Source organism: Oryctolagus cuniculus, chromosome 13 (assembly GCF_051225735.1).
Source record: "Oryctolagus cuniculus isolate XC-2025 breed Fujian yellow rabbit chromosome 13, ASM5122573v1, whole genome shotgun sequence".
Taxonomy (NCBI): domain Eukaryota; kingdom Metazoa; phylum Chordata; class Mammalia; order Lagomorpha; family Leporidae; genus Oryctolagus; species Oryctolagus cuniculus.
In genome coordinates, this window is record NC_142879.1 from 85,187,850 (window position 1) to 85,211,310 (window position 23,461).

General features: G+C 41.6%; 1 long non-coding RNA gene across 1 annotated transcript; it reads right to left on the reverse strand.

Annotated features, from left to right (window-relative positions):
- Window positions 1–1,359: 1,359 nt before the first annotated feature.
- Window positions 1,360–22,423, reverse strand: LOC149122711 (uncharacterized). Its single transcript, XR_016219367.1, has 3 exons — window positions 21,418–22,423; window positions 20,801–20,933; window positions 1,360–1,530 (listed from the first exon to the last, which is right to left on the reverse strand). It is a non-coding gene; the product is annotated as an uncharacterized LOC149122711 (long non-coding RNA).
- Window positions 22,424–23,461: the final 1,038 nt, after the last annotated feature.

The following is a 23,461-nucleotide window of genomic DNA, read 5'->3' on the forward strand; positions in this document are numbered from 1 at the left end:
TGTATATAACTCTACCTGTCAAATAAAAAAATTATTAGTTTTTCATAAAAACTGCAGTATTGAAAAAGTTCTAAAATCCCTCTAATTCTAAATGTCTGTGACTGCTAACTCATTAGCACATATTGCATTCTTTACATCTGGGTAATCATGACAATTCACTTTTAAATGATTAACAGATCTGCTGTTATATATAAATACATGCTTTTCCGAAAATCATACAATAAGCAGGCTACATACTTTACTTCAAGTAAAACTGCCATATCCAGTCCTACAATTGTAAATAAGACAGTTTCAATTGTTCAGCATTATCAATTATAAATTCCAATCGTGTAGCAATACTCATAAAAATTTAGGGGGCCGATGCTGTGGAGTAGCAAGTAGAGCTGTGGCTTGCAGTGCTGACATTCCAATTGGGTGCCAGTTCAAGTCCTGGCTACTCAAATTACTATCCATCTTTTTAGGCAAGTAAGACTTACTATCCAGCAGTAGAGGATGACCCAGGCCCTTGGGCTCCTGCACCTGCATAGGAGACCCAAAAGAAGCTGCTGGCTCCTGGCTTTGGATTGGCAGAGCTCCAGCCATTGTGGCCAAATGGGGAGTGAACCAGTGGTTGGAAGACTGCTCTCCCTCTCTCTCTCTCCTTCTCTGTGTAACTCTGACTTTCAAGTAAAATAAATGAATCTTTTTTTTAAAAAGGATGAAATAAAAAGGAAGATGAAGACTACAAAATTGTTTAATTTTTTTAATAAATATAAATTTCCAAAGTACAGCTTTTGGATTACAGTGGCTTCCCCTCCCCAAAACATCCCTCCCACCCATAACCCTCCTATTTCCTGCTTCCTCTCCCATCCCAGAAGATTACAAAATTGTATGAAGGACATTTGTACAGTAAACAAATATACTGATTTCCAATGCAATATTTGAATACTTGAAGCAGGAAGGCTAAGTACTTCTTTGCCAAAATAACATGTTTTGTCCAGTGTAAAACCCATTTGCCATCCCAATACACAAAGGGATTTGGGGCAAGAAGGAAAAAAGAAGTCCACACATGCAGAAATTTTAAGCAAAACAAAATAGAGAATGTATTTAGTTTCATGAAAATCACACAAGAATTAATAGTATTCTACCAATTTGCAACAAATATTTTTACTTTAATGAATGAATGAATTTTCAGTTACATAGCAGAAAACTTCTACCCTCTCCCATAAAACTGAAAAAGAAATTTTTTAAAAGTAAAAACTGATGAAAGAATTCTGCAATATATGTTAATGTTAAGTAGCCCAGCAGAGTTTATTTAGAAATACAAACACACACACAGAAAATAAATACATTAAAATCTTACTGAATAATCCAGTAATAGTTCAGGATCCAATATGTGTGCAAAAGATTCTGGATTTCCCAGTCACTTTGTATAGGAAATGATGTGCTTTGCTATGTAGCATGTACCTGTAGATTCCTGAACACCTCCACTTTGCTTCTTACCCTGAGTCCCAGCAAATACAGGAACACAGCTGTTGAGTCATTCATTTTCTGGATTTGGGAATATCAAAGAATTAATGAGTATAGAAAGTTGTACAGCAAAGACCAAGAATATCCAAGGGAGTTCAGGAAAATCAATTGAACAAGTCAAAATACTATGAATGGATACTGAATGCTCTGTTTTTAATATGTCTTACTTAACTAAAAAGACATGAGGGCTATTGCTCTCTCTCTTAATACAACTAAGGAGAAGATATCACCAATGCTCAAGAAAAATGAATACACAGCAGAGCTAATACAAAATCCCAAAATTCCAAAATAGAAAAACTGGATATGCACTCCTTACACACACCCTGAAGTGACAATGAAGGAGAACAAATCTAAAATTAGAAAAAATTCTTTTTTTAAAGATTTATTTATTTATTTGAAAGTCAGAATTACACAGAGAGAGGCAGAGAAGAGAGAGGGGTCTTCCATCCACTGGTTCACTCCCCAGTTGGCTGCAATGGCCAGAGTTGTGCCAATCCAAAGCCAGGAGCAAGGAGCTTCTTCCAGGTCTCCTACATGGGTGCAGGGGCCAAGGACTTGGGCCATCTTCTACTGCTTTCCCAGGCTTTAGCAGAGATCTGGATCCATATGAGCTGCCAGCACTGCAAGTGGTGGCTCTACCCACTATGCCACACCACTGGCCCTGAAAATTCTTGTCAAATTAAGAACATTTAACCTTTGTTTTAGAGTGCATTATTAAAATATCTAAACTGGGGGAATACATAATTTCTTTCTTTAGAAATCAGAAGAGAAAAAGAACACTTCAAGCCTACTGTGACATCACACAGAAGGAATGGAGAATCATGACCTCAATTAGCCTAGGGACAGAATAAAAGGGAGGGAAATAGGAACAACAGAATTAAGATGAATAAGCTTTGAGAGCTGAGGGAATCTGAATGTAAAGAAAAGGCATGCAGTTAACTGAAACAATAGAGATAAGTCTGAGAGGAAAAAACATTGTTAAGTCATATTAATGGGGCCAGAGCTGTGACTTAGTAAAGTAAAAAAAAAATCTAAAATTTGTTTTTAAATTATATAATTAAAAAGATTAAAAAAAGATGTTCAATCTTAAGTCTCTACAGCATAAGATATACATCAATTTTCCCAGGTTCTATTTGCATTTATTAACAAAGTTTCATGGGTATAATCACTGAAGTGGTTCCAATAAGTCTTTTTATAAAAATTATTTTTTATTTTGACAGGCAGAGTGGACAGTGAGAGAGACAGAGAGAAAGGTCTTCCTTTTTCTGTTGGTTTACCCCCTAGTGACCGCTGCCGCCAGTGTGCTGCGGCTGGCACATGGTGCTGATCCAAAGCCAGGAGCCAAGTACTTCCTCCGGGTCTCCCATGCAGGTACAGGGCTCAAGCACTTTGGCCATCCTCCATTGCACTCCTGGGCCATAGCAGAGAGCTGGACTGGAAGAGGAGCAACTGGGACAGAATCTGGCTCTCCCAGCAGGACTAGAACTTGGTGTGCCTGCACCGCAGGTGGAGGATTAGCTTATTGAGCCATGGCGCCTGCCTCCAATAAGTCTTAACCTGGGATGCAACTAAATTTAACAAGGATACTCAATAGGAATTTTAGAAGAATTCCAAAATATGTATCAGAATAAAAATACTTTACTTGGTAGATCTCTTTTTAACTATACTATTGTCTAAATTTCCAAATGTCAGATGTACTAAAAAAATCCCCAAAGCAGCAGAGTTGGTCCGACATGATGAGGAATAAAATAAAGAAAATGAGAATTCGCAGATCCCAGATTAAAATAACCAAGAAGGCCCAATAACAGAAAACTCAATGTCTTCATACACTAACATTTATTACCTCAGATTTATTTAACAAAAAGGTGATTATTCCAGCTACATCCCATTAGGTAGCCCAATTTTACCTGCTAAATCCATTTAAAAAAAGCACCTCATGATATATTACTAAAATCATATTGTTATATGCCATCCACCATGTCCACTGTACCTTATACCTAATGTTAACAGATTTGATGAAAATCAGTAGATAAATGATGTGTTTTAACCAAGTGTGGGAAATGTCTTTTGTTCAACGTTTTTCCAAAAACCCCTCAGTCTCAGTTAGCCTTCACATTGAAAAGACACTTCTGAGGTTTACTAATCAGTCCAGCTTCTTCGGGCCTCCCTCCAATGAAAGGGGCTAAAATCCATCAAAATAAACTCTAGGCACTGTCCTTGTGCTCCCAGTGACTTTTTCACTCTAGGGGCTCACAAACCTTCTAAATTCTTTAGATCACCTGTGATGTCCATTAGTTCTCAAAGACTATGATGCAAGTAATTTCCCCTCTTGGAACCTTGTTATTAACTGTGCTGTATGAGAAATGAAGTCTCCTACACACCTTGTGCTTACGATTCTCCAAACCATGTTGCCTGCTAGGACTTTGGCCATGAATATAGGACAGCAATACCTGAACATGATTACTGAGATCTCCTTAATAAAGGATAGACTGGGGCCAGCACTGTGGTGCAGTGGTGTAATCCTTTACCTGCAGTGCTGGCACCCCATATGAGCACCAGTTCTAGTCCCCATTTCTCCTTTTCCCATCCAGCTCTCTGCAATAGCCTGGGAAAGCAGTAGAAGCTGTTCCAAGTGCTTTGGTCCCTGCCAAAATGTGGGAGACCTGGAAGCTCCTAGCTCAGATTGGCCCAGCTGCAGACATTGCAGTCATTAGGGGAGTAAATGAGCATATGGAAGACCTTTCTCTCTGTCTCTTCCTCTCACTGTCTGTAAGTACACCTGTCAAATACGTAAATAAATTCTATATATATATATATTTACAATTATTTATATATATATTTATGTATATAAATATATTCATATATAAAATATATTATGCTTTATCATATAATATATTATATAATACAGAATAATTATAAACAGATAATATTATATAATTTACTATAACTATTATATATATTATATATATATATATATATATTATTGAGATGACTTCAATAGCCAGAGTGTGGCCAGGTTGAAGCCAGGAGCTCCTCCTCCAATGTGTGTGGCAGCAACCCAGGCACTTGGACCATCTTTCACTGCTTTTTCAATCCATGGGAAGGAGCTGGATCAGAAATAATTATATATTTATATATAAATAAATTCATATATAATATTTATATATAATTACATATTATATATTTATGATAATTATATGTAATTCTATATTATGTATAGAAATATATAATATATATTATAATATATAAATATATATATGATGGATCAAAATGCGGCATTCTCCATTTGGCAGAAGAGACAGGCTCCAATATCTACTGTCTATGTCAGTATGTCAGTATAATGCAGGAGGTAACCCCTCTACCAAATAAGAAAAGCTATTTCAGTTCAGCTGGACATCATTCTGCTGACTGTTGACCTTATTACTGTTAGTCTGGATGCTTTCATTGGTTGCAATCCAGAGACCCAATTTTCCCATAGATATAAACATCAGCAAACATGAAAATTTGGTAAGAAAAGCTTAAGCTCAGAGTTATGATTAATAACTATTTTAACAAAATTTCTCAGAACCCATCTAATCCAAACCTTGGACAATTGGGAGCTGTTGTACTTAGCCCACCCATAATCAAAATGGATTCTAAATCCTTCAACTGCAAGGAGAGTATCATAGACATTAATGCTCCAAACGGATCCAGTTCCCTGCTAATGTGTCTGGAAAAGCAGCACAGGGTGACTCAAATATTGGGGCTCCTGCACCCATGTGAGAGACCTGGAAGAAGCCCCCGGCTCCTGATATCAGTCTGTCCTAGCCACAGTCATTGCAGCCATTTGAGGAGTGAACAAACCAGGAGGAAGATCCATCTCTCCCACTCTCTCTTTCTAGTGCTGCCTTTCAAATTCATAAATAGACCTTTAAGAAAGTCGATCACTTCAATAAATTTGCCATTGCTCAGTCATGATGACTTTTACTACCTTAAATTCTTTTTCAAAAGATTTATTTATTGGAAAGCCAGAAAGAGGAGCTGGTGGTTGTGGTGCAGTGGACAAAGTTGCTATCTGTTACATTGGCATCCTGTATGTGCACCAGTTCAAGTACCAGCTATTCCATTTCTGATCCAGCTCCTTACCAATGGACTGAAAAAGCAGGGAAAGATGGCCCAAGTGCTGGGATGCTGCCACGCACATCGGAGGAAAAGCTCCTGGCTTCAACCTGGCCACACTCTGGCTATTAAAGTCATCTCAAAAATGAATTAGGTGGTGGAAGATTTCTGTCTCTCCCTCTCTCTGTAACTCTTTCAAATAAGTAATTAAATATTTTAATATGACAAAAAAAAGGCAGAGAGACACAGAGACAAAGAGAGAAGGAAAGAGAAGCAGAGAGATATCCCATCTGCTGGTTCACTTTCTATATGGCTACAACTGTGCAAGACCAGGTTTCAAGTCCCCATTGAGGTTACAGTTCTCCAAATTAGATGACAAGAAGGAAAGAATTTGAGCTATTATCCATTTCTTCCCAGGGATATTAACATGAAACTGATTTGGAAGTGGAGTACCCAAAACTCAGATTAGCACTGCAATATATGATGCGGGCATCTGTTGTGATGGTTAACAAATTGGAAATCCTAGAGGAAAAATCAACAGATTCCTGGACATACACAATATACCAAAATTGAGTCATGAAGACACATAGAAAAGCTAAACAAATCAAAAACCAAGACAGAGAGTGGATGAGTAATAAAGACCCTAACAAGAAAGAAAAGTCCAGGATCAGACAGCCTCACTATTGAATTCTACAAGTCTTTTAAAGAACTAATGCTTCTCAAACTATTCAACACAATTGAAAGAGAGACAATCCTCTCAAACTCCTTCTATTAATCTGACAATGACTCATTCTATCATTTATTTATACATAATGTTGAGAAAATCAGAAGTATTTATTAGGACTTCTGCTAAAATGCACTAGATTTATAATTTTTAAATACATCTTTCCTAGATGTAATGTAGTCCTGTGCTACTTTAGAGTATCAGAAATTTAAAATGTTGGACTGGTGCTGTGGTGGAGCAGGTTAACACCCTGGACTGAAGTGCCAGCATCCCATATGGGGGCTGGTTCAATACTCAGCTGCTCCACTTCTGATCCTGCTCTCTGCTATTGCCTGGCAAAGTAGTAGAAGATGGCCCAAGTCCTTGGGCCCCTGTACCGATCTGGGAGATCTGGAACTAGCTCCTGGCTCCTGGCTTCGGATCAGCAGAGCTCTGGCAGTTGCAATCAATTAGGGAGTGAACATCAGATGGAAGACCTCCCTCTTTCTCTCTGGCTCTCCTCTCTGTCTGTAACTCGACTTGTAAATAAATAAATAAATAAATCTTTAAAACAATTAAGAAATTTAAAAAGGGAAAGATTTTTAAAAGATGTGTTTATTGTGAGGCAGAGTGACAGATATAGAGAGGAAGAGAAAGAGAGGTCTGCTATCCACTGGTTCACCCCTAAATGGCCATAATGACTGGAGCTGGGCCGATCTGAAGCCAGGTGCCAGAAGCCAGGAGTCAGCAGCTTCCTCCAGGTCTCTCACATGGGTGCAGGGGCCCAAGCACTCAGGGCATGTTCCACTGCATTCCTAGGCCATTAGCAAAGAGCTGGATTGGAAGTGCAGGAGCAGGGACTCAAACTGGTGCCCATGTGGGATGCTGGTGCTGCAGGTGGATGCTTAATCTACTATGCCACAGAGTGGGCCCAGGGAAAGGTTTTAGGAAGACATCTTTCATGTAGACTAGGCTGCAATATTGCAAGGTAAGGTTTAGCTTTTATTTCCACACATCAGTATTCATCTTTTAGCAACTATAAATACTGAATATCATACATATAGACATAAATATAGGTAACTGCAGATTTTGTTGTCATTCTTTCTAATTCTCTTTTAATGTCTGCTAATAGGCCATCTTATGGATTATTATATTGATGTTACCTGTACACAACCATCAGGCATTTCCACTGTTGAATGTGTTTATGTGTACAGGTAGTTTTGTTTGTGTGTACATGAATGCACATTTGATGGAGATAGCACTGACAGTAATACTGTGAGAACTCCTAATGCTGATTTCAAACTTTCTATCCTCCGCAGAGATGGCTGTCATTGAAGTAGACCACAGGGCCCCTATGCTGTTGTGGACTGAAATCTGCCTCCCTAAAACTCAAACACTGAAGTGCTAACCACCAACATAACTCTACCTGAAGAAAGTGCTTTTAAGCAGATCAAATGATAGATGTTTCTGTCACATCAGAGAAGGGCTTCTGGAAAAATTGAGCCTATTAGCACCTTGATCTGATATTTTCAAGCTCTACAACTCTGAGAAGTAAAATTCCATGATTTAAATCATATTCTCTGTGGTATTTTCTTAGCAAATTAATATATCCTCATTTCTGCTAGCATTTTCTGCTGTCATCTAGAAGGTCCTTGTGATTAGCAGAGAAATATAGAAAGTAAAAACTATGATTTTAGATTACCAAGTATCTACTAACATAAAAAAGATATCCCAGAAGCAACCTACTACCATCCTCCAGGACCCAGAAAAAAAAAAAAAAAAACAGGAATGAGTCAAGTTGTGGGGCAGTAGAAAAGTGAATAATGAAAGATCACAGCAGAAGTAAATAAGGAAAGGTTTGATGCTGTGGTGTAGTAGGTTAATGCCTTGTCCTGCTGTGCATGCATCCCATATGTTGTTGCTAGAAGACCAGGTTCTCCACTTCCAATCCAGCTCCCTACTAATGCACCTGGGAAATTGGTGGAAGATGGACCATGTTCTTGGGTGCTGGCACCCACATGAGAGACTTGGAAGAAGCATCTGGCCTTTCAAATAAAGAAATCTTAAAAAAATAGAAGCAGTGTTAGCACTGTTGGAAAAACAGACACATAGTTCAATGGAAAAAATAGGCAGCTGAAATAAACTGACTTTTCTACAGCCAACCCCTATTTAATAAAGGAAATAAAACAAACAGGAGAAAGAAGAATCCCTTTAGCAAATGGTTTAAAGGAAAGTGATTATCCATATGTAGAAGCCTGAAAAGATACCCCAACACCTCATACACTATGTAAAAGCAACTCAAGGTAAATTAAAAGTCTAAATATAAAACCAAAACCTTGAGAGCTTGTTTTGAGGTTCTAGCAGGGGAGCGCAGCTACTCATATACCCTTGACCGAAGACCGGTCCTCCTCTAGCGGGGAAGGTCGTCCTCTTCGACCGAGCATGCAGCTTCGGGAGGGACGCACGTGGATTGGTGAGGGAGGAAGGGGACACCCGCCTAGCCAGCCAGATCAGCCGAAGCAACCCTGGCGATCAATGGGGTGACAGATGTCGCAGCCAGATCGCCCTCACATCCTGAGTTCACGCCGGAACTGAGGGAAGGAAGCAATGCCGTCGGATCTGGCCGCTCTGCGGGAGTCTGAGGAACAACTCGCACCAGGTGGCCGCCGTTCTGTTGTCATGGGTAAAGGAGACCCCAACAAGCCGAGGGGCAAAATGTCCTCCTATGCCTTCTTTGTGCAGACGTGCCGGGAAGAGCACAAGAAGAAACACCCTGACTCTTCGATCAATTTCGCAGAATTCTCTAAGAAATGCTCGGAGAGATGGAAGACCATGTCTGCAAAGGAAAAGTCCAAGTTTGTAGATATGGCAAAAAGTGATAAAGCTCTTTATGTCAGGGAGATGAAAAATTACGTTCCTCCCAAGGGTGCTAAGAAGGGAAAGAAAAAGGATCCTAATGCTCCTAAAAGACCACCATCTGCCTTCTTTCTCTTTTGCTCTGAACATTGCCCAGAGATCAAAAGTGAACACCCTGGCCTGTCCATTGGGGACACTGCAAAAAAATTGGGTGAGATGTGGTCTGAACAGTCAGCCAAAGATAAACAACCATATGAACAGAAAGCAGCTAAGCTAAAGGAGAAATATGAAAAGGATATTGCTGCATACCGTGCCAAGGGCAAAAGTGAAGCGGGAAAGAAGGGCCCTGGTAGGCCCACAGGCTCAAAGAAGAAGAATGAACCTGAAGATGAGGAGGAAGAAGAGGAAGAGTAAGAAGATGAAGATGATGAGGAAGAGGATGAAGATGAAGAATAAATGGCTATCCTGTAATGATGAGTGTGGAGTGTGCGTGTGTGCTCAGGCAGTTGTTTTGCTAAGAATGTGAATTCAAGTGCAGCTCAATATTAGCTTCAGTATAAAGAAACTGTACAGATTTTTGTATAGCTGATAAGATTCTTTGTAGAGAAAATACTTTTTTTTAAAAAATGCAGGTTGTAGCTTTTTGAGGGGCTACTACATACAGTTAGATTTTAAAGCTTCTGATGTTGAATGTTCCTAAATATTTAATGGTTTCTTTAATTTCTTGACTTGTGTATGGTAGCACAGCAAAGTTGTAGGAATTAGTATCATTTGTAAATTTGGATTTTTTGTTAGGATGTTGCATTCTGCGTTGTTTTTTTAAAAAAATTTGTAATAAAATTATGTATGTTAAAAAAACCCAAAACCTAAGTAAACATATGAGAAACTGTAAAACATTAGCATAGACAACAGTTTTGGGTCAGATTCCAAAAGCACAAGTAACAAAATAAAATATACAAATTTGAGCATATCAAATTAAGATACATCTTCACAACAAAGTAATCAACAGAGTGAAGATATAATGGACGGAATGGCAGGAAACATTGAAAACTCTGACTATGACAAAAGATTGATAGCCAAAACATACTTATATAGAACTGGAAAAACTCCAAACAAGAAGCAAAATGTACAGTTCAGAAATGGAGAATGATCTGAATAGATGTTTCTCAGAAGAGGAAATCTCAATGGTCAAGACATAGATGAACATGCCCAATATCACTAGCCATTAGGGAAATGTAAATCAAAACCAATAGCAGACTCCATCTGTGGGAGAAGACAATGCTTGGGTTTTCATTTGTGCAACAAGTGGGTTTAGAGGACCCTGTTCACCATTAGAGGGCAGAGTCTACATGGAAGTAAAGAATCCTTAATACTTTCCTAATGGGCTTGTTGAATTCTTGACTAGTGCCTATTACCTTTGCCACACCCTTTCCAGTCTCACTACTTTCCTTCTTCTTCCTCTTCTCTATAGCTTGCAAAAACAGTATATCTTCTATATACGGAGGATACTTTTGTTTTGTTTTATTCCTTCTGTCTCATGATGTTCCTCTAAGAAATCACAACCCTCCAAATATTCATTCATTTATGCAGTCTGCAGTTTTCATGGGCTACTACATGGCAAAGTACTAGGTTAAAGGAAAGGTATAGGTCAGGAACTGAGCAAAGTTCACAATGATGTAGCCATTGGGGAAATGAACCTGATGGAAGACATCTCTCTCTCTCTCTCTCTCTCTCTCTCTCTCTCTGTCTCTCCTTCTCTCTCTGTGTAGCTCTGATTTTCAAATAAATAAATAAATCTTTAAAAACTAACTAAATAAATATACTAATAACCTGGTGGCAACACCTTTCTATCAGAACATGTGAAGCACTCAAACACAGTTTGTCCCAGAAAGTCAGCCATAGTTTTCAAGGGCACATCTTCTACTCCATTTGTGGACATCTCTGTGTGGCGTAAGGGGTACTTATTTCTTCCATTCTTCTTTCTTACCACTCTCACAGTTATAACTTCTATTGATGCTTCCACAGAGCAGTCTTTATGAAATTGTAGAACTAATATCCTCCCATTTCAAAAATGTCATGGGTTTAACCACAGAACCCAAAATAAGACAAGTAACTGGCCTTCTTAATTACACAGTGTGGAATGTAAGATTCTCAGTGGAGCACTGGGTAACTGTAAAGTACTGGGCAGAGAAAAAGATGTTACTTATCTGTATTTATGATGTTGTAATTCTCCACTTTATGCAAACTCAGATTAAAAGGGCTCCAGTTAGTGGGCAACACTGTTGCATAGTGGGTAAAGCTACTGCCTGCAGTGTCAGCATCCTATATGGGTGCCGGTTGGGATCCTGGCTGCTGCACTTCCCATCCAGCTCTCTGCTGTGGCCTGGGAAAACAGTAGAAGATGGCCCAAATCCCTCATCTCCTGCACCCACCTATGAGACCTGGACAAAGCTCCTGGCTTCTGGTTTTGGATCCAAACAGCTCCAGCCATCCATCTCTGCTTCTACCACTCTGTAACTCTGCCTTTCAAATAAATAAATAATTATTTTAAAAACCAGCTTCATCCCAGAAGAAGCTCCTGGCTTCAGACTGGCACAGCTCCAGCTGCTGCTGCCAATTGGGGAGTGAACCATCGGACAGAAGACGTCTCTCTCTCTTTCTCTCTCTCTCCTCTCTCTGTGTAACTCTTTCAAATGAATAAATAAATCTTTAAAAAAGTAGCTCCAGTTATTGACAACACAGTAGACTTGCATTAATTTTAGTTCTCTTCTTATTTTGCAAAGGGATCAGTGGCAGGTAAAAAGAGTTGACAGCCTTGCTAACAGGAGAAGAAATAGCTGAAGACAGAATATGAAAAGCAGCCAAATACATCATCAAAGAAAGAGAAGTGGACCCCATCCAACACAAACCTTTAAAAGTGGATGCTCACAATTAATGAGTGAAACAGCTGCCCACTGAAATCTTATCTAGGGAGGGAAGATGTCCTAAGTTCTGCTTCTGTAAACTCCAGTCATAAAGCTATCCTAATAAATCTGTCCCTGGCATCTCTTTTACAAACATACTGGACCCCCTGACCATTGGAAATGTGGACCTAAGTCATGAAGGCTGCCATTTAAACCCACCAATGCTGTAACAGCTAAGAAACTTGAATTTGATGCTCAGTTCTCAGGAAATCATTCCAGCTGAGCCTAGGGCCATTAATAGAAACTCCTTGGATCCTCCACTGTCTCTGTGCCTGTTTGAAAGAAGGGAGTTTTCCCACCCCAGGTTTCTGGAACAGCTTCAAATTCCACATTGGAAAAATCTGATAATTAATATGAGAGGGATCAATGCACACTTCACACTGCTCCCCACCAGGAAGATGAGGTGCAAGATGAGAGCAGTGGGGCAGATCCTAGTCAAATCCTCCTTCCCACCCCTCTGCTGCCCCAGGCTCCCTGCTGAAGGCCACCCAGCCCCACCCTGCAGGAACCAGCCCAGGAAACATCAAGAGACCTGGCCAGACTGCATTCTGAGACCACCCACAGTGGGAACCCAGCTTATTTAACTGTGGAGAGCCGGAGTCTTTCTGCCTTCCTTCCCTGCGTGTGCATGTTCCCAGAATGCTGCCCCCTCTCTCCTGTAACCACTAAATAAAGCACATTAGGGACAGTTTGGGTGAGGTCCTGCAGGAGAGATTCCAGGCACTGGGAGCCTGGGAAGTGGAGGTGGGAGACAGAACAGCCCGGGTCCCAGTCCTGACCTCGGGGGAAGCTGCCATGATCGATGGCACCCTGGCACCCACCCTTCTCCCACACATGTCCCCGCCCCTTCCTGCATGCCAAACCTGCAGCAGAAAGTCCCTGGAGCAGGTACCCTTTCTTCCGGACATGCGGGGAGCAATTCGGGAGTGGCGGGAAGAGACTCCCTGGTAAGTGGGACCCACAGGTGGAGGATGAAGAGGGAAGACGCAGCAGGAGGCAGGCTTAGGGTGAGCACTTGGAAACTGCCTGGGATCGCACGTGCAGAGCAGGAAATGGAGTAAATGCCAGAGAAGGAGAAGCACAGCCCCCAGGGCTGACCCTGATCAGGGAATGAACTCCCTCTGTTCCAACTCAGGCCCCAGGGAATGGCAGCAGCACACGCATGTGCACAAGCATTCAGAAGGCATAATACATCCAAGCTCCTGGGAACTCTGGGAAATGGAGTACAGGCCGCAGCATCAGTAGAGACACCAGCTGACCCTCCCAAAGGCTGTAGTCAGGGCTGGGTGCCCACAACCAGAGGGCCTTTGCTTTTATTCAGTCCCTCCTTCCTTTCCTTCCCCCCACCAAAATCTCAGGGATCAGTTGCTTTCTTCCTTTCCTGAATCAAATCTGAAAGAGTGACACTCACTGCTGCTAACTGACCCCAAATCCTGGCTCCCTCATAACCTCTGTCTCTTCCAGAAAAATCTTATTTACTACTTTGGCCCTAGAAATCATAAATGACTATGATAGAATGTAGCTTTTAACAGAGGTGTAGAAGGCATGGTTTAATATCCAGTTTTGAGAATACAATTTTCATTTGTGTTTTATTGATGTTTATAGTTCTTTTAAGATTTATTGATTTATTTGGAAGTCAGAGTTACAGAGAAGGAGAGGCAGAGACAGAGAGAGAGAGAGAGGTTTACCATCTGCTGGTTCACTCCCCAATTGGCAGCAGCAGCACAGCACCGGCCCCTTATAGTTCTTTTCAAATCATTTTAAACTGTCTTTTTATTCATCTAGTACAGAGACAGAAGAATGGACACAGAGCTAACATAGCTGCGTATTCAAAGAGACAGGTTAAGGGGTTAAATGCCTTATATCATAGCATTTATACCTTAGATTAATTCTGGGGACAGTATTATCTGGAGTTTACAAAATAGAAACTGAATGGAAAGAGCTTAGAAAAGCATGGTGTTTTTTAATATCATAAAAAAGTCTAAGTTAAAGGCCAATCAAGGGGCCAGCACTGTGGCATAGCATGTAAAGCATTGACATTCCATATGGGTGGAGGTTGAGTCCCGGCTACTCTGCTCTCGATCCAACTCTCTGCTATGGCCAGGGAAAGCGGTGGAAGATGGCCCAAGTCCTTGGGCAGCTGCATCAGTGTGGGAGACCCAGAAGAAGCTCCTGGCTGCTGGCATCAGATCAGTACAGCTCGAGCCATTGTGACCAATTGGTGGGTGAACCAAAAGATGGAAGATGTCTCTCTGTCTCTCTCTCCCCTTCTACTCTGTGTAACTCTGACTTTCAAATAAATAAATAAATCATTTTTAGAGAGCCAATCAACATATAACACTAGCTTAAAAATCTTTCTTTTCTCTTGGGTCTCAGTTTTTAAAATTTGATTTATCAAAAGGAAAAAATGTGAGTGAGATGAAGAGTACCTACAAAAATAATTTACTGTAATTATTTACTGTAATAATTTACTGTAATGATGTACTGTAATTTACTGTAATATTTTACTATAAAGAACCACATAGGATTATAACTTGTCTAGAAAACAAAGGAGATTCAAAGTTGCTATTATTTCATGGTTATTTGTTCTTATTTTTAATATCAAGATAGTATATAAATATTATGCACTCCTAGGTATTTGTGTGTTGTTTGATATGTTTTATTTTTTAATCAGAAATTCAAAGAGATAACTGGGTAACATGGAGTTCTGTGTTTCTGATTACTTCTCTCAATTAGAGATCATGGGATTAGAGTTGGTGCTAGATTAAGAATGCTTCAATCTTTATCCACTGACTTCACACCAGCATTTACTATGTTAAACAATATTCTTTGGGTAGATGGCTCTTTCTTGCCAGACTGTAACCTTCATGGGGTCTAGAAACATATTTGCTTTGACACTAAAACTCAGCATCTTGACAGTCAGTCTTTTAGTTGAATAAATACATGATATACAAAATAAATATTTCTGCCCCTCAAGAACTGCCTAAGAGAGAAGAAAATAGAAATCAATTTGATGACTCTCAGTATTAGGTGAATATATAATTTGTCGTTCTGACATAAGCCTTGTCATAAAAAGGGCATATGAATAATCACACAGAGTTGAAGTGTATGAACACCTAGGGCCAAGTGGATTAAAAGTTCAGCCTAGCTATGTAAGGCATTCCATGTAAATAGGAGAGGAAGGAGGAAGAGGGGAGGGAGTGTAGGTGGGAAGGTGGTTACGGAGGGAAGAATCACCATGCTCATTACTTAGCAGCAAAGAGAGAATCTGTGATCATTTGTTGCTTACGAAAGGGTGATAGGCATTATTTAATTAAAATGCAGGCATCACTGTTCTCCTGTCTCTGAAATAGGAAGTCTATAACTCAGAATTCCTTGCTGTTTCATCAAAAACAATTCAAAACAAAAACCTAATTAAGCATAAGTGGAAGTTGTGCATTAGAAGTCTATTCTAATCTCTAGGAGGTTCAGGGGTTGGAAAATTCATCTAAAATCTTGCTGCCAAATGTCCCACACATTTTCCATGAACACTACCCTTAAGCATAAGCTTTTTTTAAAAAAAGATTTATTTATTTGAAAGTCAGAATTACAGAGAGAGGAGAGGCAGAGAGAGAGAGAGAGAGAGAGAGAGAGAGAGAATCTTCCATCTGCTGGTTTACTCCCCAATTGGATGCAATGGCCAGAGCTGAGCTGATCCAAAGCCAGGAGCTAGGAGCTTCTTCCAGGTCTCCCATGTGGGTTCAGGGGTCCAAGGACATGGGCCATTTTCTACTGCTTTCTCAGGCCACAGCACACCTGGATTGGAAGTGGAGCAGGCTGGACTCCAACCGGTGACCATATGGGATGCTGGCACTGCAGGAGGCAGCCTTACCTGCTATATCACAGCACCAGCCCCCATAAGCCCTATCTTCTGCAGAACCAGCACCCCAGACACCAGCCACCACATAGCATCCCATGGCACATTCAACCCTGGCAATGTTCTGCTGCTCTTGCTCCTCTCCACTTTCACTGGAAGAATCTGCAACTCCTTGTTTTCATGCAAGTAATTCTGATTCAGATGATGCCCCTGACACAATTGGCTGGCAAGTTCCATGGCAGGTGTCCACGGCCTAGCTAAATGCAAAGCTGGAACATTTTAAACTTTTCACTGCCATGGTGAGACACGGACTCCATCTAATGAAGTAGGGGATTTTTCAGGGAGTCTAGAGAATCAAATATGACAAAATGATAAATCTTAACCAAAGAGTGCCATGGTACAGATGAAGAGAACCCAAAATGTATTTTTCTATCTTTTCTTTTCTGAGTTAAGTGCCTAAAAACAAAGCCAATGAGGGTTAAACAGACCCATTCTGAAAATTCCTTAACATCTTCATTTTCATCCAAATTAATATATTACTTGAAGGAAATAAATTTTACATAAATGAAAATGCAGTACCACAGACAAGTGTACAGAACATAGCCCTTCAGTTAGCTTCACACCATCTGGGTCCATTAATGTGTTCTTCCAGAACCCAAGCTGCAGTACAATAGAACCACAGCCTCTGACATTCCTCCTCCACCCTGATGGATCTTGGGTTTTCCTCCCACCTCCCCTCTCCTGTGAATACATCAGTAGCAGGATAAATGGAATCCAAAGATACGATGATGTTATTTAACATGGAATAAACATAGTGTTTTAGTCAGTACAATCCTCAATACTACAATAATAATTCCGAGTTCACTGATTATGAAAGTAAGTATAAGAAATCTATTCCTAAGTAATCATAACATCGAGAGCTGAATGTAGACTTTCAGAGGGAAAGAAACAGAGAATTGTGTAGACATGTGTATCTCTATAATAGAGATTTACCGCTGTACTTTATAGAGAGTACACTATGTTTGTATTTTCTTGTTTTTTTTTTTTTTTTGCAGTCTGGAATAGTTTATTACATCCAGCTTGTCACTTTGGAAATTTTATGATTAGACACTAATATACAACAAATTTTGAATCCTTACAGACAATATAGAGCACCCTAGGCCCTCCCAAGGGCAGAAAACAGACCAAGAGCTCATAGACTAGCTGCAACTGCAAGAAGCAGATGAAGATATCGTCAGAAAGATACATATTCCTGCAGTGTGGCTGCTGAGCAGTTCTGCCCTTATGGATCTCATCTCTGTTTCAGATGGTTAAAGAAAGTTACATGCTTTCTGACATTTCTAAAGATTTCAATAATGAGAATCTAATATATGTTCACTATGCTAAGAGCTTCAGAACAGCCCAAAGATGTGGGCCATCTATTGCTTTCCCAGGCCATAGCAGAGAGCTGGATCAGAAGAGGAGCAGCTGGGACTAGAACCGGAGCCCATATGGGATGCTGGCACTTCAGGCCAGTGCTTTAACCTGCTGTGCCACAGCACTGGCCACAACGTAGTATTTCTAATAGAAGAGATGGTTAAGTCATTAACTCCTCTAAAATACAAGTTAAGTATTAGTTTTGAAACTCTGATTCATTCATGAGAAAAACAAAAGGTTAATTTTCACTCTTTGCTTCTGGGTATGTAAATTTTCTTCTAAGAAATTAATCATGACTTTTACATCTCAGACCCTATTATGAGTAAGTAGAAAATATTGTGGGGTCATACGCTCATTCTATCAAAGGAACATTTCTCCAATTAAAGAAAACATTATGGGCATCCCATATGGGCACTGGTTTGAGTCCTTGCTGCTCCACTTCTGATCTAGCTCCTGGCTATGGCCTGGGAAAGCAGTAGAAAATGGCCCAAGTGCTTGGGCCCATGCACATGCATGGGAGAACTTGAAGCTCTTAGCTCCTGGCTTCAGATCAGCGCAGCTCCAGCCATTGCAACCAGCTGGGGAGTAAACCATCAGATGGAAGACCTCTCTCTCTCTCTCTCTCTGTGTGTGTGTGGGTGGGTGTTTGTAACTCTTTCAAATAAATAAACAAATCTTTAAAAAAAAAAAGCCAGGGGTCAGGGAAATTTCATCCAGGTCTCTCGCTTGGGTGCAAGACTCAAGGATTTCTACCATATTCTACTGCTTTCCCAGTATGTTTTCAGAGACCTGCATCAGAAGTAGAACATGCAATGGTGTCAATAGAGGATGCTAGTGCTGCAGGTGTGGCTATAACCCATTTTGCCACAGTGCTTGCCCCGTAACAATTTTTAATTCCTAGGAATTAACAGGGAAGAAAGAAGTATGGCAGGATACCTTTTTTAAAAAAAATATTTTATTCATTTGAAAAAGATATATGGAGAGGTAGAGAGTGAGCTGATCAGAAGCCAGGAGCCAGGAGCTTGTTCTGGGTCACCAACATGAGCAAAAGGGCCCAAGGACTTGGGCCATCCTCTACTGTTTTCCCAGGTGCATTAGCAGGAGGCTGGACTGGAAGTGGAGCAGCTGGGACTCTACCAGCACTCATATGGGATGCCTGTATTTCAGGCCAGGGCTTTAACCTGATGTGCCACAGTGCTGGCTCCAACAGGTGACCTTTTACTCTCAATAATCTCTTCTTGGTATTGGCAGCAGTTTGTAATTTTTTGTTTATTTGCCTTCTTCTTAATCTATATTTTTAAAAAAATTACAAAAAGTTCCAGCACCCTGAGAACCTCCATCACAAGGGCATACAATCAGATGTTTGTCCAGAAAAGGGTGGTGTAGATGCAAGGTGGAAAATGCAAGGTGAGTTGATTCATCTTTCTCAGGCTGTGGTTTCCATGGGCAACTTTTACAACCAACTGCCTTATTTGTTCCTCTTCCACAGAGTGGAAAACATGTTAAGTCATCCTATTTAGCCAAAAGCCGGTTGCAGCACTTCAATATGTCATCAATCCAGGGCCAGCATTGTGGCACAAAGGAGTAAGTTACCAACTGCAACAGCAGCATGCCTTATGGCACTGCTTTGAGACTCACCTCCTTCACTTCTCGTCCAGCTCTTTGCTTGGGAAAGCAGCAAAGATTGCCCAAGAGTTTGGGTTCCTACACCCACATGGGGGACTGGGACAGAGTTCCAGGGTCCTGGCTTCAGCCTGGCTCAACCCAGCTATTGTGGCCATCTGGAAATGAGCCAGCAGATGAAAGATAGATCTCTCTCTCTCTCTCTCTCTCTTCCTTTTACCTAAATATACATTACATACATAAATGAAGATGCATCAATGTAGCAACTTTTTGAGGAAAAGTCTTCTGATTATTGCAGGTACTGTCTCAATGCATAAAAATATTCAGACACAAAAATTATAAACTGATTTATATTTATATTTCTCAACCACATACTTTTCAGAAAAAATTGTCTGCCACTCAGCATCAGGTATCAGTCTGAAAGCATTCATTAAAAATCAAGTAATTTTACTAAACACAAAAACCTCTAGTATAGGCTGCATATAAACCAGTGGCTTCCATGGGTATACACAGATTGATTTTTGTTAATTTACAGGGATCACTGCACTTCCCTGGCACGGAGCTGTCTGAAGAGTTTAAACACTGATGGGTGTGGCATTATTTCTGATATTTGCTTATTATCCAGAGTGCATTTATTCAATATCTATCATGAACTCCACACTCTATATATAAATCTATTTTAAATATGTTGATATTTAATGGTACTTACACACTTAAAAACTGAGCTAATCCTCCTAACTTCTCTCTGGAATAGCTGTGCCTTTGACATTGCCTTTTTTCACACATATGGAAATGCATAATATGCTTCTGTATGGTACTTCAGAATTTATAAAAGGCTTTTCAGGTAAAATTTACATAACATCATGTGAAGGTGGCCAAAGGACACAGTCTTCTCATTACAGAGGGGAGAGGTATGAAGTGACTCTCCGAACAGTTACTCAGATTCTGTCAATCAGGTTCAGAACCTTCTTAGGTATCAGATACACATCTAGATTTTTTCCCTACTGTCTCTTTGTCAGAATTCCCAGCTTATGAGTGAACTTCAGTCTGAATGAATGCTAATATTCAAGGTTCAAAGTGAAAAAGTTACTGAGGTTTGTATTGGTGAGGAAAGCATGTATCTAAATGTTACTTGTATTTAATAATAAGTATTGAATCATGAAACTGAATATAAGATTATGCAAATTTTTAAGATGAAGAGCATATATTTAAAACCACATTCTTACATTTTGCAAACGTGTTGAAACACCTTACTGGAGCATGTGTTTGGCATAGTGGTAAAGCCTTCCACATCCCAGTCAGAATGCTCAGGGCTCAAGCCCTAGCCCTGCTTCTGCTTCTGGCTTCCTGCTAACAGAACCCTGGGAGGCAGCAGCTGATGGCTCAAGTACTTGAGTCTCTGCCACCTGTGTGGGAGACCCACACTGAGTTCCTGGCTTCAGCCTGACCCAGCTCTGGTTGGTGCAGACATTTGAGGAATGAGCAGTAAATGGAAGGGCTCTCTCTGCCTTGCAAATAAACAAAAATAACTATACAGACCTTTTCTTAAGGTGTCTTGTTCACATCTAAATGATTTCCCTTTTCACAGTAAAATGCCTAACTGTCCTCTTTAGTAACAATGCATGTTTTGCTCTCCATGTCCACTCCTGAGCTCCAAGTACTGGCAGCTCACCCTAGCATGCTGACTGGTTCCAATGTTCAAGTACTCATCTCCCATTCTCTTTTGGTGGGTCTACCGGAAAGAAAGGAGAGTATCTACAGTAGTTAATATCTTACTGTTGCTCTTGCTGTCCACCTGCAGGCCTGAAGGATGACCACCTGAATACACACTGTGAAGTTCTGGACGTAGTTTCCAAACTTCAGTCACTTTGCAGTGGAGGGACTCTGTCCTCGTCAATCACCTGAAAGCCTGCAGGAGTAGGGAGAAGCTGTGTTTGAAGAATTCACAAATACAGTGCATTGAAGCCAACCACTACCACCCCCACCACACCCCTACTTCAGGGTTCTGGCAAATCCCAAACCAGGAGTTTGGGACCAGCAGTGGTTCAGGAGGTGACCTCGACTCCTTACTCTGAACAGCTCCAAAGTGCCTGGTGCACCCAGCGGGAGCTCAGTGCCTCGACCTCCCGCCCTCCTGCCCTTGCCACCAGGACGCCAGGCTTCCAGAGCCTCCAGGAGGCCTGCAGCAGACCCGCAGGTCCAGGCGCACTGGGTTTTGCATCCAGAGCAAACCCAAAATACAGGCCCAGCTCAAGTGTCACCTCCCCACAAAGTCTCTGTATCCTACTCCCTCCCGGAAGGCTGCGGGCCAGCACTCAGAACTGGGAGTCGCGGCATTTGGGGTTCACCCATGCTCCCATGAAGGAAGATGCCCCATGGGAACCCCACTCCACCTGTGGGCAGGGCTAGGGAAGGAGGGCCGAGTCAGCCTCCACCCTAGGACTGCAGCCTGGGAAAGTCCAGGGCCCCAGCGCCCTTGCCGGGCATGGGGTCTCACTAAGTGTGCTCTGAGCCAGGGCCTCAGCCATCAGCAGCTCTCTTGGTTCCAGAATCTGCTGCAGGACAGCTCAGGCTCCGCCCAGCGGGGGAACCTCGGGCCAATCCTTCCTGCCCTGGGGCAGGACCAGTGCTGCCAGACCCGCCCCATGTAGGCTGGCTATAAAGGCGGTGGTCATTGGTGAGCAGCTGGTAGTTGCGGTGTAGGCTGGTGATGTGGGTCGTTTAGCTTCTTGGCTGTTTTGTACCTTGGGGCTAGAATGCAGGTGGAGGCCCCAGAGTCAGGAGGGTCAGGAGAAGAAGAGACAGACCTGGTGAGTGCGACTGCCCACCTCTCCCACCGGCCCTGCTGGCTGAGGCTTGCAGCACGTGCTGAACTTGGGGAAGTAATGAAGGCCAAGTCTCATCAGGAAAACCAAGTGTGCGGTGCTGATTTACTCACTGACACAGCATCTGTGTGGTCTGCATGGGCAGACAGGGGGAAAGGTTTCGTAGGAGGGTGCTGTTGGCACACTGGGCCGCATGCAGCTGCCTGCTATAGGCATCCAGGGCAGCAGAGTCCTGCAGGGTCCCTAGAGTCCTGGCCATGCTGTGCCTTCCATCATCCACCCTCCTGCACTGATGCTGGGGGAAGTGCTTCTGTGGTTGATATCTCATTTGAATCCATGGTCATTTTCTCATGATGGGATGATCTCACACAGTGACAATCATGGGACAAATCACTGTTCTGCAGCATTTTCCTACCAGGAGCATTGCAGGTAGAGAGGGGGCAACGGGTGACCAATGGCACCTCCTGTGCATGGTCTCTGGCCCATCCAGGACCGAAGGTGGAAAGGAAAGGAGAGGAGCCGGCTCAAGGCAGTTCTGCTGTGGGTTCCATCAGGTGCAAAATGTCTCCTGATTGCAGTTAACCTTGCAGGGAAATTGTCTCCTTTTGTGGGCCAGAGACAGCATCTGCTTTATTAGCTGTGCAGTGTATTGATAATTAAAATTTGGGCAGTCCTATCTTTAGTGCTCAGAGCGTAGTTACATTCTGAGGAATTGATGAAACTGCTCAGTACTTCGGGGCTGAGTGTAATATTAGATGGGCAAGCCTGTTGTTGGCTTTTGGTTTATAGCTATTGGGCAACTTTATTTGGTAAAAATGCATTCAGGCTCAGTAGTGTATTCAAGGATAACCACTTAGTGAATTGTCTTTTTTTTTAAGAATAAGAGTATTGAAGACCAGGTTGAGCTACCTATGGCAAAACTCCACCATTCCTGGGAAGGCCACAATTGGCAAGAAAAGCAGGTAGCAAGCTTTCATCAAGTAAGTTGAGATTCCTGTGTTTGCAATCTGAAGAGCTCACTGCTGAGCTGGGAGGGGAACTGCTCTGAGCACAACTCATTAGAGAACTGCTCTTGCAGACCTTCCCCGAAGGAAGCACTGTTGTGGTCAGAAGCATTCCAGGAGCTGCTGGCCAGCAACTGTGAATTAGGCTTGAATTGAATCCATTGCAAGTATCACAAGAGTGCAGAAAGGCTGTGTCCTCAAATCAGCAGCTCACCAGGGAGAATTTGACTTAACCTAGAAGGTCTGTTTATCTCCGCTTATTTCGCAGCATATTCATACCAGGTGGGGAAGATAAATCAGCCTTCAGCTCTGCAATGGCAGTGCTCTTGGTTGAGGCTGAGGATGCTTTTCATTGCATGCAGTGTTTGCAAGAGACTTAGTCCCTGAGGATTTATGCCTCTCCTGTAAATACATTTTTGGCACTAAAACAAACTGAAGTATTTCTGTTTTAGTAGTATGGAACCAACTTAAGTATTTTGCCTACAGGCATCTTTGTCTTTAAAGAGCAAAATCCGCAGGATTACAGGGTTGAGTAAAAACTAGAGAATAGCTAATCCTCGTACTAGAAAAGTACAAGGGATTATTTGATCATTAGCTTCCTCATATTC